This window comes from Metopolophium dirhodum, chromosome 1 (assembly GCF_019925205.1).
Source record: "Metopolophium dirhodum isolate CAU chromosome 1, ASM1992520v1, whole genome shotgun sequence".
In the NCBI taxonomy this organism is placed as follows: domain Eukaryota; kingdom Metazoa; phylum Arthropoda; class Insecta; order Hemiptera; family Aphididae; genus Metopolophium; species Metopolophium dirhodum.
The window spans coordinates 114,176,312-114,196,203 of record NC_083560.1 but is presented as its reverse complement, the minus strand read 5'-3'; the positions used below and the strand labels follow the sequence as shown (position 1 = coordinate 114,196,203).

Sequence of the window (19,892 nt, the reverse complement as noted above, 5' to 3'; positions counted from 1 at the left end):
GACATTTAAATGTCTTGAATATAATTCCAGTAATTAAATTCCGTAAATAGCTAATGAAAAAACTTTTTAAAACAATTTTCCTTTTTTGTCGCAGTAAATTATCTTGTACCATTATTATACAATATATGTATATAATTGTAGGTACTTACCTACATTATTTTTAGTTTGCAATTATGTTTGCATTTACTTAAAAAGGAAGGAAGTTGACAAAAATGACCATAATTAAACATTTATATGCGGTTTTTTCACGTTTTTTCTTCAGTCCTTTATTGTTTTTTCTTAATTATATTGTTAATAATTTATTATTATATAAACCTATTTCAAAAAACTATGCCCCTTATATATACCGGCTATAACTTAAGACGACTGTTGAATAATGACTAATTCAATGGTTAAAAAGCATATAGGTGCTAACCAAAATATTATAGGTATATTTTATAATTTTACAATAGGTATGCGGATTTGTATAATTATACCTGAATATTAATTTATACTATAGTGTATAAATTATTATAAAACGAATTGTAAATCTAAATATTACAGGTAATTATTTTACTGCTACGCATTTGAGGATATACCCATATTACCTACCTATATATTACCCGTGCAAATATATTTTGAGCACACACAAATAAATAATTTTAACTTATTAAAACTTAGAATATATTTCTATATAATACGTACAAATATACTCGCAGGTAACAGTTTATAACTAGGAAACAAACTGGTAAAAATAAAAAAATAAAAACTGGAAAAATAATTGTAACTTTGGTGTCCACACACGTCATTTAATGTATTTAAATTTTTATGAAACGGCAATTGACTATTGAATATAACTGTCTGTGTATTTTCTGATATTATTTGCGGTCCATAATAAAGTATAGGTACCTAATTGATTGTATTAATCAATATAGTAGGGTCGTATAATAATTAGGTAAACAAGTTTATACATTCTAACATCAATTTATAGGTATGGGTGATGGATTCAAAACTGATTTAAAATAAATAAAATCTAAACAAATAGGTATTTTGTCCATCCCAAATTATGGTTTTAATTATTGACTTATCATTTATTCATCAAATAATTCATAAATTACTATGGAATTGATATTTTATCTAGAATTATTATAATTTATACCTACGTGTCTAGGTTTAAATATATAGGTACGTTATTCATAAATATGAACCTATAGGAACCGTTATAGGACCTATAGGGATCTATCTACATAAAATTTAAACAAAAATTGGATACATCTTCTATACAGATTCTAATAAACGTTAATATAGTAGGTAGGTACCATTGTATACCCATTCTCATATACATTATGTATTTATGTAGGTATAAACTTATATATTATTAGGTTTATTGTATATTTAATATAGGTATGCACTTTTAATGTGCTATATACATTTTACAGAATAATAGAAAGGTGTACTTAAATAATGTGCAGATTTATTTATTTGTAAGTAACAAAATTGTGGCTATATCAAGGGTTGCCTATACCAATATTTACCATTACATAGGTAATTAATAGTACAATACCGAGCAGTATAGGTACATATAACATACATAACCGAAATCATTATTATCGTAACTGTGTTGTCGTCGAAACACTATAGATGATTTTGACATATTTTAACCTAACCATTTGGATATAAAATTAAAATATCTACCTGTTGTCGTGATATTTAACCGTTTAAACTCATATGAGGTTTATAAGTCTATTCCTATAATAGTTATAATATATACTAACAAATGCCAAATACCCCCCCGGCTGCACGTAAACGCATTATACCTATTACCTATATACAACTGCAGCCGGTGCTACATGTAGCATGTAGCACCGGAATAAATATAAATATATAAATACAAATGACTTGTAATTACCTGGTCCGGGCTCGCGGAGTCGGCAAACCGCTGATGCAGCCTGCAGGAAATGCTCGTCGCGTGGAGACGGAAATTCGAAAATTCGTCCCAAAATTATTGTAGTGCAGCGTAGTACCCGGGCGGGCAGGTCCAGCAGTGTTGGCGTAACGTCGATATTTTATCACCGGCCGCAGTGTCCGCGTGTTTATTATATTATATATTGTTATTATCTTAAACCGAAATCGGATTTACCGGGCGCTACGTGTGGGCGTGCGCGTGCGGGCGCCGCGGAGTTTAATAATAATAGTAATAATAGTAATAATGATAAATATTTGTATTCCGTAGGTGCGCGCGCGACCTCTCGAATCTGACTGGAGCGCGGCTGCACTGCCGAGACCTGATGACCGGACGGACGGGCGTACGGCGGACGGATGCGGCGGCGGAGTTATTCGCCGTCGGTGAGCGGCGGTCGTGGTCGGTCGGTCGGCGGCGGATCGTTGGCTGCCGACCGGCACGAGGTGGGGGTAAAACGGAAAAATGGCGTCTGCCACGCGGGCACCGCCCACCTGGGCGCGGTGGCGGCGGCGGCGTTGGGGTCCGCGCCGAGAAGGGGCGACCTCGCTAGCGCACACGCACACCAATGGACGACGACCGGCGGTGGCGGTGGCAGTGGTTGAGACTGCGGCGGCGGCGGCGGCGACTGCTTCGTGTGTGGTCTTTTCGCCGCCGCGGCGTTCTATTATACGTCCGTCCGTCCGTCGTAGCTGGCGTGTACACTCCACTCTCTCCGTCGCACACAACACTTGTACATAATAAATTGCATAATATAAAAGAAAAAAATAACATCCGACTCCTTCTCACTCGCCGCATCGTCTCACTCGCTCTCATACGGCGCAAGCATCATCATTATTATATATATATATAATATGCACCTATATATACACACATATAGTAGTGAAATACTATTTGGTCCTCTTGTCGTTTCGCCGCCGTCGCGGTTGCTATCTATTATGGTTACATTTATATGTATTTTATATTGTATAGGTATGTATAATGTAATAATATTATATTATATTCTACCCCGAGTATATATACATAATATATATTAATAGTACTATATCTATACAAATATATATTTGGAATCGATTTTCGTATTTATGTTTAATGTGTGCACCTTATGTACATAATATATGTATAATACGCTTAGACTATATATTTCAGACTACGGCAATACATGACTGCACCACTGGTGTGCGCGATCACACAATATAGGTAGGCTAAGGTACCTTCACTTACAAACGATCGCCGCGGACCGACTTGCATTAACCGCATTGATAGTCTGATCCGCAACCGCCGTGCACACACAATATGTATTAAAAAAAAAAACACGCACACATTGCACCACCGTTGTCGCGATGTTCGTTATTATTTTTATTATTATATTCACTTACACATGCGTGAGCGTTTTTACATAAATTGTATTGTTATGTCAGGGCCTAAAATAGGTATATTTGATTTCAGGGGACACGCTTATTAATTTAACTGTTACCTTTGGGCTTTGACAGATTTCTAAAGCAAAAAAAAAACCTTTGGGGTTGTAACACTTAAAATCCCCCCCTCTTTTATATACCACTTACCTTACGCATTAATATTTGACACACATTTGTCATTCAGGGGACACACTTAAATTTTCAAGGGACACAGTATTTCAGCCCCTGTGGCATAATGTAGACATCCTATAACCTATATCTAGATATCGGTACCTATACGTGATATTAGTAGGTGCGCATAGATATAAGTAAATATTGGAAGCTATACCTACCTAATGTTTAGTTACTTACTACATGGGCGGTACAAACCACTTGTAGTCTTAATTTTATTTTGGATAATAACATTAATGAGTGAATTACATATTCACATATGTACTATCTAAATTTAAAAATTTAATATGTTTCTTAAAATTAATTAAATTACCAAAATTATTTATATTAATATTAAAAGTTAAACATAATTTCAGACCTAATACAATACACTATTTTGTCCATAAACTTTTACACAATTTGGTAAACATATATCAATATTATGTATTTATGTTATTGTTTTGAAAAATAGGAATTACGTGTTTATATTTACACAACTGGATTAAGACAGAGAAATTATGAATAAATTTAAGATTTTTCACATTTAGTTGTTTGAATATTATTGCTGTACTAGGGTTAAAATAGGTAGATTTAATAAAAATGTTATGATACAATTCATAGTAATATTTAATTTTTATTTATTACACCGCAGGTGACGCAAAACCGTATTGGATTTTTCATCATGCGTTAATAATAATAAATTTTTTTTATGAATTTATGTTAGGTATAAATGTATAATAATGTAGATAACATTACCTACCTGTACCTATAGGTGCTTTAAATACAATTTTATTATTCAATCAAATTAATTTGTTTTTAATTTTAAAAGACTATCATTATAGGTGTACCTACTAAGTTAGTAGTTAAAGTCTGCTCCGACTTCGCCTATATATAGGTATATTATTATTATATTATATAATAATCTTATAGATAATTACTAATTAACTTTCTTCTTAATGACAAACTAAAGTCATGATTTATTTTTAATATTTAATAGGTTATTAAATATAGGTAAATGTATATAATGTATACTTATAGGTACCTATACTATTTATATAGCGGTATGTAAGTATATATAATATATAAATTATACAATTTATAAACCGTCGAGGCGTGAGATGACTAAATAAATTCTTGCACCCCACCACACCAGTCGCCTAAAATACCTAAACAGCCGAACTGCAGAATAGGCGGTTACCTATATACCTATATATAATATTATATATTACAACGCGTGTAAAAGATGAAAAGCGCAGCTGCCACTACTACATGATTGCAGCTATAGTACCAATACGTATAGGTATATATAATATATAAATATTATGTATATATAATCGTTAACTCAGTGGCTGCAACGCCTGCAGCCGATTAATAATGCAGCGCACTGCGTAGTGCGTGTACGCGCCTTTATATCTACCTACTATATATATATACCGTCATAAATGATAGTGATAATAAATTAATACGAAAGTATAATAATTGCGACGTCAATCATCTATATATAAGTCGCATACCTAGGTATAATATGCATGTATTCCTAACTACACAAATATAATATATTCATGCATAATATATATATATATATATATATATAGGTAGATATATAGAATATACCTTCACCTTTAGGTGTGTGCGTATATAATAGGTATATATAGGTAACACCTACAAATACACGCGTTGTATCTGTACTATAATTCTGCCGTAACAAATTTGTACATTTTCAATTCTGAAATGAACGCGGGTCATCACTCTTATTATATACCTACTCTTGCTATTATGTATTTTTAATAGATACACCTATTTGCCTATAGATTATAATATATTTATCTTAAAACTTAAAACTTAAAATAACAACTAGTTACTGGTCCTGACGTCTGCAGTCTGCATCGTTATTATTATTTCGAGATTTATATGTATATATAATGCCGTTGTTATAATAGTATGTTTATATGTATAGTTATAAGTATAAGGTAAGTACCTAACTACCGTCCGTACTATCTAAATCAGAAGCGTCATAAGTGGGGAGGAGCGTTATATATTAATTGTTTGTGCCGTTTGGTCATGTGGTATCTGTACGGCTATACCACTAAAATAAATAATTTGAACGTGTACAATGTTTTGATTAATTGATAATTTCATTTTCACTTTCGAGTCATAATCGAGGTTAGTTTAGTATTAATCGATACGGCGCGATATATATAGGTATACTCTCAATTTTTTGGATGGGTTTAGCGAGTGGCAGACATAAATCTGATAAATAGGCGCGGATCTAGAACTAAAATTAGGGGGGCGGGTCATTTTTTCGAAAGGACAAAAAGATAATACCTACACAATTAAAAAATAATGAAAGTAAATTACTAACTAAAATTCAAACTTTATTATTATTGTTAAGAGGACGCTATACCCGCATCTGTTGTCTCCGTCTTACAAATGAAAACATAGCAAAAACTGTTTTGCGCGGGAAAGAACGAGACGGCTACAGTCATATCTAACTAAGAAACAAAATTTTCACCACATAAAAAGGAGAACTTTGGTTTTGAATTTTGTTTATATTTTTTCGATATTAGAATTAAAAAAAAGTTATTTAAGTTTGAAAAACACAAAAATAAAGGATTTTGAAACAATACGAACTTGTTTCGTATAAATGATATAAACAAAATAAAAACGATATTTCACAGATAATGTTCTGAACATTCATGTCTTGAATATCAATTTGGAGTCGACTATCACTATAGCCTGAATGGTTCTAACCAGCGAAAAACATTTTTTTGCTATATATGTTGTACATTTTTAAGTTGAAGACAACACTAGCGGGTGTAACGTCCTCTTAATTTTTAAAATTAAATGGCAAAGTTTAATCTCCTTCGTTTTGTTTTTCAAAACCAAGTAGAAATAATGTCATCAATATTTACTCGACGACTGACGCACGTGTCCAGACGTTCACAGCAAAGTGAGGCATTGAATTGTGTATAATAGTTGTGCGTGTAAGGACTAAGAAAAGTAGGTAATCGGGGCTGAAATTACAATCGACATTTTAATTAAATAGCACCTACTGTGCTGCCCCGAATTTATAATCGACCTTTTTATCATCTGCTATTCACGGGTCGAGTAGGTGTACATATTTATAAATAGGTACAATATTTGACTTGCACAATAATATATATTAATAATATAACAATATGTACCTACTATAAGTCTATAAATCATTTTACGAGTTTATTTGTTTATTCAATTATTATTTTATTCAAGACTTCAAGAGTATAATATAAGATGGAAGTTCGTATAATTAAATACCAAGTTTACAGTGAACTGTGTTCAATTTTTACCAATGAACCTAATAGGTTAATTATATTATGTAGGTACCACTATATGTGTAATATAAATACAGTTTCCTTATGCTACAGCCTATATAGCACTATTATTTAAGTTAAATACCTATACAGACGAGTTTATCAAATATGTTATTACCTATTTGTGAATATAATGAGTCGATTAAGTACTCAAATAATTACGTCAAGTTTAAAAATTAATCTTGTTTACCAATTAGGAACCTATAATATTATAAAATATTATTTTATTTTTATTTTCTGGTACCTATACTCACATAATGAATTATTATTGTCACCACGTGGACTGAGAACATATTAATAACTATAATCTACGCAGACAACGGTCTATGTAGTAGTTTGGTAGAAACTGAGTACCTATTTTTTTACAATCTCTTAGCTGCAGAAATAGTGATTGATATATGTATTAATAGTGACTATACGTCTATTTACACAATTTAGCGTCAAGCTTCTTTTTTTTGCGCCGACCGTAAATAACGCACTGCCTTTATTTTTCTGTGTAAATACACCCCACCGAATTCACCCCCTACCCAATTATACCGTTTAAATGGCCGGCAATAATAAAGTACATAGCAGATCTAATAAACGTGGTATGTATTATCTAGGTATATGTATAGAGTTAGTTATACCTATATGAATAATAACCATACAAAGCGAAGATAATGTACCTACAATAACACACAGATAATGACAAATAGGACAAAATATATAATATTTACGTTGTAGACTAAGTTTCTCAAATTTTGGATAGGTAGTCAATACTTTTGGGTAGGTCACCCACAATTTTTAAGAATTAACATAATATTTTTATTTAGACCTCTCGGATACCTATAATAATCGAAAAACTCAACAGCATAATATAATAGATGTATAACAAATCTAATAGCTACCTATAACGATCAAATAATCTGAATCGATAAAAGATAACGAATGGCCTAATTCAGTGAAATAAAAGGTAGGTAGGTACCTACTTTTAATTTTACTTCCGGTATTTATGATTATAGGTTAATTAAAAATATATCCAATTTGCTACAAATAGATCTGCAAAGTGACTGTAAAAACACTCAGTACCCAGCTATCTACTATTTATATTATAGGTATATCGAGTTAAATTTTTATAATGTAAAATACATTAAAAAAAATACAAATTTATTCACACCTGTTTAAAGTATGGGGATAAATTGAGTACCTACCTATCTATATTAATTGAAAGGTATTATCGTGGATCAAAATCGATATAATCATTGTAATTTAAATAGGTTATTCGTTGGTGCTATTGAAACTTTTAATGTATTATTATATTTTATACATACAATGATATTTTCAATGCAATGGTTTCGATTCAACCTACTGTATTAATAATAGTAAAATAAATTATTTTTATAGTACATAATAATAATATATTCAAATGTACTTCGAATATAAAGTATAACAGCTTATATATTAGCTATACTTAGCTCAGAATCGTTTTTCAAAGGTATTTTATATCATTGAATTCAAATTTAACAATTTATTTATCAATATATTGTATTTATTTTATATTCATTATTTCAAAAACAGTTATTAAATTTTTTTATTACATTGTACCTCGCGTTATTGATTACAAGCGTTTTGTAACATAGGTACCTAAGCGTAAGACTATTTCGAGTAGGCTATACTACATTGTTAATATGTTACTGTTAAGTATAATGTGGTCTTATTACGTTGCTTGCTACTATTATTGGCTGAATATGAAAAGAATATTTTTTCCAGCCTTAGACTGTATACAGTCTGTTGCCTGTTAATCGTTAATTTAGTTATGGGTATATTATTATAATAGTTAAAACCTTATAATGTCGCGGTTGTGCGATATTCAATCCAGACATCGTGACGAGAACGTCAGAGCCATCTGTCGTAATTGTTTTAAGCCGTTCGGTAGACACGAGCGAGTTCGCGCGAAAAACCTCCACAACTACGGACGCTTACTTTCGTCGCAAGATGGCACTGCTGATTACGATTTTCATTTCGTTTGGTGAGGACGTCTCATTTACCTTCATTAGGATTTATATCAAGATGTCAGCATTCGTTAATGTTAAATGTAAAATATAAGAATACAATTTATATTTCATAGTCATTTCATTGTTTATAGTGAAATATTTCATAGGCGATCGTATAATTAAGATTTTATATTCTAAGTTATAATGACAATGGTTCAAATATTAATTTTAAATAGGTATTTAAATGGCATCATAAAATTAATGGTCAAGTAACATTTATAATTCACCATAGTTTAAATACATATTACAAGCACAACATACAGGTTAGCTTATACAGTATAATATTAATATTAAGTTTTTAAGCATTTGAATTAAGTACATTTAAATACAACATTTATAGTGAACATTTCCAACCTATGTCGAACGTTGTCATTGTAGATAGTCATCAATACAATTTTAATATATACATATAAATATATAATTACTAGCTAACTACTTGCACTTATTTGCCCGTAAAATATACCAACTCTATCGTATAATTCAAATTTTGTTCAATTCATTATTTTAACTTCTGTGTATTAAGTTATAAAGTTTTCAACTATCATTTTAAATCTCAAAATACTTGAGTAAGCACCACTTTAAAATGCAAATTTTAAAAAATGCCGTCTTAGGGCATTCTTACACGGTGGTATGAAGGTACCGTGGAAATCGCAAGCTTCAAGCTATCATTGTTTAGGCTCTACGTTGATCAGTCAGGACACGTTCGATTATACTATTATATTATAGCCATGCAGACGTTTCCCATGAGACTCGCTTGTGATTATGCGAGCAGTATATTGTCAGTTTATAATATTATTATTATACTTTGCAGACCCCGCGTGGTGGATACGTAAGTGCATAATTTCTAACTCTAAGGTTATACCAAGTTATTTATCGTTATTATTATTATTATAATTATTTATTTATTTATTATTTACATTTATCGCATCTTAATGGAATTAATTACTTAATCTCTGTTTATCGAACTGTAGATACTTGAAATTTATACTGTTTGTTTATTTTATCAATTCCTATACTTGATATAATTTTCTTTATATATATTATTTTGACTCATTTTCAGCTATACTTACGGACATTTTCAATTTTCAATTTTTTTAGTTTTATTCCATATAAATGTCATTAAAATGTTATTTGTTTGGTCAAAAAGTGTGAACAGTGCTCACTAGTTGATTGCGTGTCAAAATGTCATTGCGTGTATATAAAGTATAACAATATACTCTAAATGTTTCATAAATCAACAAATAATATTTTTCAACTGATATTGTAACAATATATTTGAAAGCTTGTATTAAATTTTCAGACTTTTTGGCCCACCAAATAAAATTTATTGACAATTATAAAAAAAAAAACTAAAAAAAAACTAAAAAAATTGAAAACTGAAAGTATCTGTAAACAGCTCAAAACAAATCCAAATATTTTAAAAATAGTGAATACCCAATGTTGTAAAATTATGAACTTCAAACGCTCATAAAAATTTATTTTTACTTGCTTTTAGATATTTTATGTTTGATAAAAGTAGAAAAAGTTATGTTTAATCTTGTGTTACATTTTAAAATCTTAGATTTTATATATTTTGTTGTATTTTAAAAATATTATTTGTTGATTTATGAAACATTTAGAGTATATTGTTATACTTTATATACACGCAATGACATTTTTTTGGGAAAAATGAATTTAATCAACTGTAGTAATTAATATTTATTGCCTCATACTAAAATTAATAAAATTACTTTATTCACAATAATATCATCAAAGATATTATAGACTGTCTTCGCTCAGAATCATTTTTCTTATACAATGATATTATATCATTGGATTCAAATTTAACACAATCTATTACAGTGATTCACATGTAACCTACTGTACAGCTGACCGATACCCACTTACCCATTTTTTTTTTTAATTCAAATTTTAAATGCTTTAAACTACTGCTTAAGACTACCTATGTGTTTTTAAGATTTTCCAACTGCCATTGTAACAATATATTAAGAGCCTTGTATTAATTCATTCTAAAATAATATTGTAGTTAAAGTTTAATTAAATTATCAAATTTTTTTTGTACAATGATTTTATATAATTAATAAATAAAATATAAATAACGGTAAATAATTTCATGTTAAAAGTACTTGAATACAAAATCTGAATTTTTATTCAGAATAAACATTCATAACGTTGTCTAAAATAATATATAGTATTCAAATACAAATAATATTCAAATATTTATTCGAATAATCAACAAGATTGATAATAATGTACACATTGTTGTTTTATTTAGGTACTTAGCAACAGGGACAAATTTTTCAGCTCTACATTTTGAATTTTTAATGGGTGTTTCGTCCATTTCGAAAATTATTCGCGAGAATAAGCAAAATATACAATTTTCTCAGGCTACCCATTCTCCTGTAAATCTGCCCCAAAATCAGCCACATACTCAAACACACCACAACAGTCTTTCTAGCTATCACGAACATTCTTAATTAAAAATTAAAATAAAAAATATATCTTAAAATATATTTTATATACTGTTGAAATGCAGTAATATTATGTTCGAAGTTTCATTTTTTTTTTTTATATTAATTGTAAAATTTGTAAAATTGTAAAATACAATTTATAAAAAATAATTTTTATAATTTTTTTTTTAAATATTTTATATTAGGTATATATAATTGTTATAATATATACATTAGGTATAATATTAAACTTGAAGGATCATTTTTTTTTTTTTATATTAATATTTTTATTTAATATTGTAATATACAATATAATTTTATTATTTTTATTAATATTTTATATTATATTGTTATAGTAGATACAACATAAAGTTTTAAGTATCAATTTTTTTTATAATTAAATTTTTAGTAAATATTGTGAAATACAATATTAATTTAATATCATTTAACATTTTTTTGTTTTAATTATACGCGTTGTTTGTAAGTATAAACTACAACTTATAAGTACAAGTATTTTATGCATTTCATTTTTACTACATATATTTTTTACACTAAGCTTATACTTTGATAGTTAATTGCATACTTATTTACCTTAATGTAACAGTCAACCTTTCTTCAGGTGGAATGGATAAACGTAACACAGTATCCTGCTTTTGCAAATGTCTTCCAATCATATTTAACTGAATAATCAATTATAATTTAAATATATAACCAGAACCACGTTTTAAAATATAATAATAATTTAATGCAAGTTCTTTACACTTGTACAATACTTACCAGCTCATCAAATGTTTTAATTGACATACGGAAATATTTAAAAAAACTCTTCCGGATATTGCCTCAATGTCATAAAGGTTACTTGAAACTGTCCTTCGCGCGGCCTTTTTAAGTTAAGTGGATGTACCCACCAACGACGTTTATTATTTTTATCTTTTTTTTGTTTTTTATTAATTTTATACATCGAATATACTAGACAGACAGCTTCTACATCATTTAAATTGTTTAAAGCGTCCATTTTTTAATAAAAATCAAAAAATAATATTCCGTGATCGTGTGATGGTATTGAACGAAACCTGAATACCTACTGAACGATTGCAAGTTGCAAGGCATGCGTGGTGAAAAATATTTTTCCCGCTCGTTTGAAAACCGCCAATGTACGCTACGGTGTGTAAGATATGAATTCAGCGTTTTAAACGCTGCGTCGAAGCTGCGCGTCTGAAACGCTGCGTCGAAAACGTTAGGTGTGTAACCAGCTTTATGTGGTAACATAATTTTGACTTTATTTTATAGTTGAATAAAATAAAATATTTCAACTAATTATAGTTCGTTAGTTTTACTTGTGTATTTGGTAAAAATGTAGTAAATGCAACTGAAATGTGTTTGTTTTAACTATAATATTTCTACCTAAAATTATTTAGTTATCATTTTTTTCCGTGATATATTTCATGATGTTATTATGAATAAAGTAACTTATTTACCTATTTACGCGGAACCTTGTTATAAATGTTCAATCCTTAGCTACAATAATTGAACATTTTATAAATTTTTAACTATAAAATAGTTTTTAAATTTTATCAAAATTCGAACTTTAAATGCTTGTAAAAAAAATATTGTGACTACCTATGTATTTTTAATATTTTTCAACTACTTTAGTGAGCACTGTTCACACTTTTTGACCAAACAAATAACATTTTAATGACATTTATATGGAATAAAACTAAAAAAATTGAAAATTGAAAATGTCCGTAAGTAGCTGAAAATGAGTCAAAATAATATATATAAAGAAAATTATATCAAGTATAGGAATTGATAAAATAAACAAACAGTATAAATTTCAAGTATCTACAGTTCGATAAACAGAGATTAAGTAATTAATTCCATTAAGATGCGATAAATGTAAATAATAAATAAATAAATAATTATAATAATAATAATAACGATAAATAACTTGGTATAACTTTAGAGTTAGCAATTATGCACTTACGTATGCACCACGCGGGGTCTGCAAAGTATAATAATAATATTATAAACTGACAATATACTGCTCGCATAATCACAAGCGAGTCTCATGGGAAACGTCTGCATGGCTATAATATAATAGTATAATCGAACGTGTCCTGACTGATCAACGTAGAGCCTAAACAATGATAGCTTGAAGCTTGCGATTTCAGCTAGCATCATACCTAAAAGTACCAGCGTTTACTTCAGAGTTCTGAAGACAATCGTGCGGTTAGTGATTTTAATAATTTTATACTGCGTTGTTTGTTGGCAAGTGAAGTACGAAGATATTATACAATGGACGAATACAGCCAACATTTTGAAAGCATGAGGATTCGAAGAAATGATGACTACACCCAAAAAAAAATCATTCGTAATATTGATCATGCAAAATTGTTAACCGCTCACAAAGCAAACATTGTGGACCCGACAAAATCGTTTTCAAATTAACTTAAACAATTGTTGAACTAATTATCTTTTTGTCACTTCATTAAAAATTTATTATCAGGAAAATAATAATGTATAATATTATTGTTGAATCAACAATACTATTTAAAGTCTATTGTTAAATATTTATAAACAGTACCACTGTGGTTACAAGCAATATGTAAGGTTAACACAACAATAATTTTGTTCGCTTGAAAAGTTTATTGTTAGATTATTTATGTGACTTATCAATCAACCGCAACCGTTATTATCCACAGACCATATGCTTTATTTCTTTGTTTAAACACTATTATTTTACCGCGAATACATTGTTAATTATCAATGCTGTTAAAGTGTCGACTAAAGTTGTTTCAACGTTTAAAGTTACCTATTTTATTTAATTGTATGGTATTTGGTGTTGTAAGTCGACAAATGGTCTTTTTTGCTATCTGACGATCACAAGGTAAGTATAACTTATTTGAAATACTAAGTATGATTTGTTATGTTTGTAAGTCATCCATTATAGGATGTTTACCAGCATTAGTGGCTCACTATAAAATATTCCACTTGCTTAAGCCTGACAGTAATTATACTTTTTCTGAAGACTTGCAATAAATCGTTTGGTAACTTGTCATCTTTTAAAAGACATGTTAGTAAAAAACATATGGAAATGGTACCTAGCAATAACCCAATTGTGCCAGGAAATCAAAAAAAGGTTTCAAATAATGCAATTTTAAGTAGTGATGTGATGATTTCTGATACTGAAGGTGTTAATGCTTTCAATAGTGTTACTGTAATTAATAAATTTAATTTTGAAACTTCTGTCAAACAGCTTTATGAATTTATCGGGCAGTGTATTTTGAGTCTTTACAATAATAATAATTTTAACAATAGTGATGTCATTAATATACAGACTGGAATAAAGGATAATATTTTAAAACCATTGGCATCAATTTTAAATAATGTAGTAAAAATTGAAATCCAAGATCCTATTACACTTTCTCAATTTTAAATAAAAACCTTAAGGGAAAATTATATGCTAAATATTACAATTCTTTAAGACTTCTTAAAACAACGGGTTTAGTTGCAACAAAGCCAACGACTAAAACCCGAGAAAAATATAGTGGCCGTAAGCATTGCACAGAGTTTGGTAAGATTGTATAGTACATGTTATATTGATAGTTAAATTGTTATAACAATCAGCAAAAGTATATATAATTATTCAAAAGCACTACCTTTATTAATTTAACTACAAAATCAAACCTTTACAGTAAATGCCACATTAAAGTATAAACTTCGAAAAACTTCACCTCCAATTTTGCCTAGTTTGGAATACCAGCGTAAAATTGAAATCGCAAAGAATCGACAAGTTGTAAATGAAATTATAGACATTGTTTTATACTTAGCAAGACACAATCTGGCTTTTTGAGGTCATAGAAATAACTGGTCAGTAAGTTCACCTGGTGGTAATTCCAAAGACTTGGTTATTTTAATAGCTAAAAATTCAGCTCCATTATCTCAACATTTAAATAATTGTTATGATTTGGTATTATTAAACATAGGAAGTAAGTAAGGATGTAGCAGTTAGTAAACAAATTAGAAATGTAGTATTTATAAAACATTTAGAATTATGAAATGAAATGATTATTGTAAATTAGTGTAAACAGGTACAATCCCGAAACTGCGAGTAAGCACTTTTTATATAGGAGGGATTGTCCTACAGAAGTTTAGATATAAGGAACGTTAAGATTGTAAGACAGGCAGTGGAGAATGGAGATAGTGCCATTGACTGTACATGTTCAGAACGCAATAAACTTTATTAATTGAATATTTGAACGTGTGTTTGTTACTTTATTTACTAAATCTATATACAAACTCCACAAGTACGAGGCTACGGTCAACCGACTTGTAACATTGGTGGCAGCGGATCAAAAGAACCATTAATTTAAACGAGGCGCGTTCATTCAATCAGGGTGAGTTAAATTGTTATTGAACCAGTCAAGGTGCATAATTCCAGTCAACTACGGATCATTCCACTCAAGTACAGAGCATTTCATTCAACTACAGAGCATTTTCATTCGACTACAAGGCATTCCAGTCAACTACAGAGCATTCCAGTCAACTACAGAGCATTCCAGTCAATTACAGAGCATTCCAAACAAATTCAGCATTCAACTTTTTCAAGGCAACAGAGAAACAACTCCGATAATGTTAAATTTATTGGTATTGTAAGTTTGTTATTTTTATATATTGTATTGTAAGCATATCTATATTTTTCTATTTATATTTAATTAATGAGCAACGATAGTAGTAGTACTAGTAGCATAACACAGAGCGATAGTGAAGACATAACATTTGTCCCAGATAGGTCATTTGATTCAGATGATAGTAGGGCAAGTCAAACGACATTAGGCAGGGATAGCGTTAGTAACCAAGTAGAAAATACAGTGCAGAATCAGAGTACTTTATTAGGACTTCAAAATCCTAACACCGGTAGAAACACATTACATTTGTCAATACAGCGTAGACGGTTAGGAGTACCAGCAGAATTAAGTTCAAACATTGTTAAGGAAGATATTTCTTTTGATAGTAGTACTGAATCATACAGTTTTGTACCAAATTTGAGTCAATCGAGTACTGAATTAGTAAATATGAGTGTAATTACTTCTTTAGAGGCAGCATTTCGAATATTACCAAAGTTTGACAAACAAGACTCTGAAGGCTTACATAATTTCATAAAGTCATCAGAATTTGCTTTTTCATGCATTAGTGAGGAGTTAAAACCCATAATATTAGGGGCAATAGTTGCAAATTTAACAGCAAAAGCAGCTCAGGTTGTCCGATTTAAAAAAATAAATTCATGGGAAGAATTGAAAACACAGTTAAAAAATTGTTTTGAACCACAACATACTTCCACACATTTGATGTTAGAATTGACCACAACTCGTCAGAAATATGATGAAGAAATTAGTACATTTTATAGCCGGTTAGAAAAGCTATTTCATTTGACGTTGAATGTTCAAACCAAAGATAAAACTGCAGCAGTGGCAGAAGTCATAGAGGGAATTTTAAAGACTCAAACATTAAGTATTTTCATTGAAGGACTAAGACAACCTATAAAAATGTTAGTAAAGGCAAGTCGTCCGAGTACAATAGAGGAAGCATTTGCGGTGGCTCAACAGGAGGAAACGTCATACAAATCAGATAAGGAAACACAATCAAAAATGCCGAAGCAAAATACAGCGAAAATTACATGTTTCAACTGTGGCAAAGTAGGTCACATGGCCAAGGTATGTAGGTCAAGATCAAATCATCAATTTATAAAACAGCCACAAGAGAATCAAAAGAACGGGGTTACGAATACTGGGCAAAATTCAAAACCAAACAATTGGTCAGCAAATATTCATCGGCAAACTGCAGAAAGTAATAGTGCGATTAATAACAAGGCAATTGTTTGTAAATATTGTAAGAAACTAGGTCATGAAATTGGAGTATGCAGGAAATTAAAATACAACAATGAGAAAAGAACTAGTCAGGCAAATTCAAGTTCGATGTCAGAACCATCAACTTCGGGAAACGAGACAGGGTCGATTCAGAGCGGCGAACGATCGGTCCAGGAAATCAAAGCAACAGCCGTAACATTTCAAGAGCATTTAAATTAAAGGCTCAACTTTTTAAAGATCACATTATATGTCAGGCTACGGAATTCGTTAATCAGGAATCAAGATTTTTACTTGACACAGGGAGTGAAGTAAATATAATAAAATTATTGTCATTAAAAGATGACGTAAAAGTTAACGAAAGAATTTTATATCGATTAAAAGGGATTAATGAATATTTTGTGAACACAATTGGGTCAGTAAATATAATGATAAATTTTGGAGAAGAAAAAAGACAAGTAAGGTTTCAAGTTGTTAATAATAATTTTCCAATACCTCATGATGGGATTTTAGGTAAGGAGTTTTTAGAGGATAACAAGATAGCAATTGATTATTCAAAAAATGAGATAACATCAACACTTACTGAAGACAATTTTACAGTGGTAAATCAAGACATTCCGCATGTAGATAATTTAGACATTGCAGTAGTACCACCGAGATCGGAAATGATCATTCCAGTAAAAATTACAGATAATCAAATAAAGGAAAATGATACAGTGATTATATATTCACAAGTATTGCAAAATCGAGTTCAATTTGGTAATGTAATTACTAAAGTGAAAAATCGGCAGGTGTTAACAAAAATTGTCAATCAAAATGAAAATTCTATTAAGTTACAGCCAGTAGATTTGAGTAATTTATTATATGAAAAATTTGAAGAAGCGAACATACAAGTGTGTACTAAAACTATAGGAAGTCGGAATAATGAAAATCGGTTACAGTTATTGGAGCAGTCGTTAAGATTGCAGCATCTCAATAAGGAGGAGTACCAATCATTAAAAGATATATTTAATCAGTATTCAGATGTTTTTTTATTAGAAGGTGACAGGTTGGACGGGACATCAGCAATACAACATAGAATTAGAACAACACCTGATATTCAACCAATTTATATTAAACCATATAGGTTACCACAGAATCACAAAAAAGAGATATCAACGCAGGTAGATCTAATGGAAAAAGATGGAATCATTACAAAGAGTACTTCACCTTGGAACGCCCCGTTAATAGTGATACCAAAGAAGGTCGACTGTTCAGGGAAGCAAAAATTTCGTATTTGTGTAGATTTCAGGAAATTAAATAATGTTACGATCGGAGATGTGTTTCCGATTCCTAATATAAATGATATTTTGGATCAACTAGGCAATTCTAGATACTATACGACCTTGGATTTAGCGAGCGGATACCATCAGGTGTCGGTACATGCAGATGATAGAGCTAAGACATCATTTTCGACAGATAAAGGGCATTATGAGTTTCTTAAAATGCCTTTTGGATTAAAAGGAGCACCAAGTACTTTCCAAAGATTAATGAACACAGTGTTATTAGGAATAAATGGAATAAAAGCATTTGTATATATAGACGATGTTATTGTATATGCTCATGATTTAAGAGATCATAGTGAAAAGTTAAAAGAAATTTTTCAAAGGTTCAGAGATTATAATTTAAAAGTACAACCTATGAAATGTGAATTTTTGCGTCACGAAGTTATATATTTAGGTCATATTATCACAGAACAGGGATTGAAACCAGATCCATCAAAAATTCTGAGTGTAAAGAATTTTCCAGAACCAAAAAACCAAAAACAATTGAAAAGTTTTTTAGGTCTGTCAGGGTATTACCGTAGATTTATAAAAAATTATGGTAAGATCGCAAAACCGTTAACCACATTGTTGAAAAGCGATACACTATATGATTGGACAGATCTTTGTCAACAGGCATTTATAACATTAAAAGATGCATTGGTGAGTGAACCTATTCTTAGTTATCCAGATTTCGATAAACCATTTAATGTAACATGCGATGCAAGTAACTTTGCAATTGGATCAGTTCTTTCACAAGGTAAAATAGGGGAAGATTTACCAATCGTATACTCATCAAGGGTACTGAATAAAGCAGAGCAAAATTATGGTACGACAGAAAAGGAGTTGTTAGCTATCGTATGGAGCTTAAAACAATTAAGACCATATTTACTGGGAAGAAAATTCTATATATTGCCAGATCATCAGCCTCTCAGATGGTTGGTTAATCACAAGAATCCAGGATCAAGGTTAATGCATTGGAGATTAGCAATGGAGGAATACGAGTACGAAATTATTTATAAACCAGGTTTATTAAATACTAATGCTGACGCTCTCAGTAGAATACCACAAATTATGCAAATAGAAGGGGAACAAGTAGTAAGCAGTACAACATATAATGAATATATGGAGTATATTAAGACAAATATAGTCCAAAACTTAAATATTATAGAAATAGCAGGTGATATTTTTGAAGACGAACATTCGCATCTCGTACATTATGTATCACGGGAATTGACGTTAAAGGAAGGATTGGCACTGGAATTCCGAAGACGATTCGGGAATCTGGAAAGTAATCAAAATAAAAAAGTTACAGATTTAGTATATTTAAAAAAAAGTAACCGTTATATAATATATATGATTTTATCGGAGAAAGGAAAAAGTCCAA

The 19,892-nt window shown here is 30.2% G+C and overlaps 1 protein-coding gene and 1 pseudogene across 1 annotated transcript in view; both read right to left on the bottom strand.

Moving 5' to 3' along the window:
* The window catches only part of LOC132934883 (homeobox protein engrailed-2-like), a 70,768-nt gene extending 68,445 nt beyond the window's left edge, over window positions 1-2,323 (bottom strand). The window contains exon 1 of the mRNA XM_061001279.1: window positions 1,889-2,323. The gene's annotated coding sequence lies outside the window, so the exon portion shown is untranslated. The remainder of the gene's footprint in view (window positions 1-1,888) is intronic.
* A 9,604-nt stretch (window positions 2,324-11,927) lies between these two features.
* LOC132933833 (uncharacterized) lies at window positions 11,928-12,355 on the bottom strand (annotated as a pseudogene).
* Between the last annotated feature and the right edge of the window lie 7,537 nt (window positions 12,356-19,892).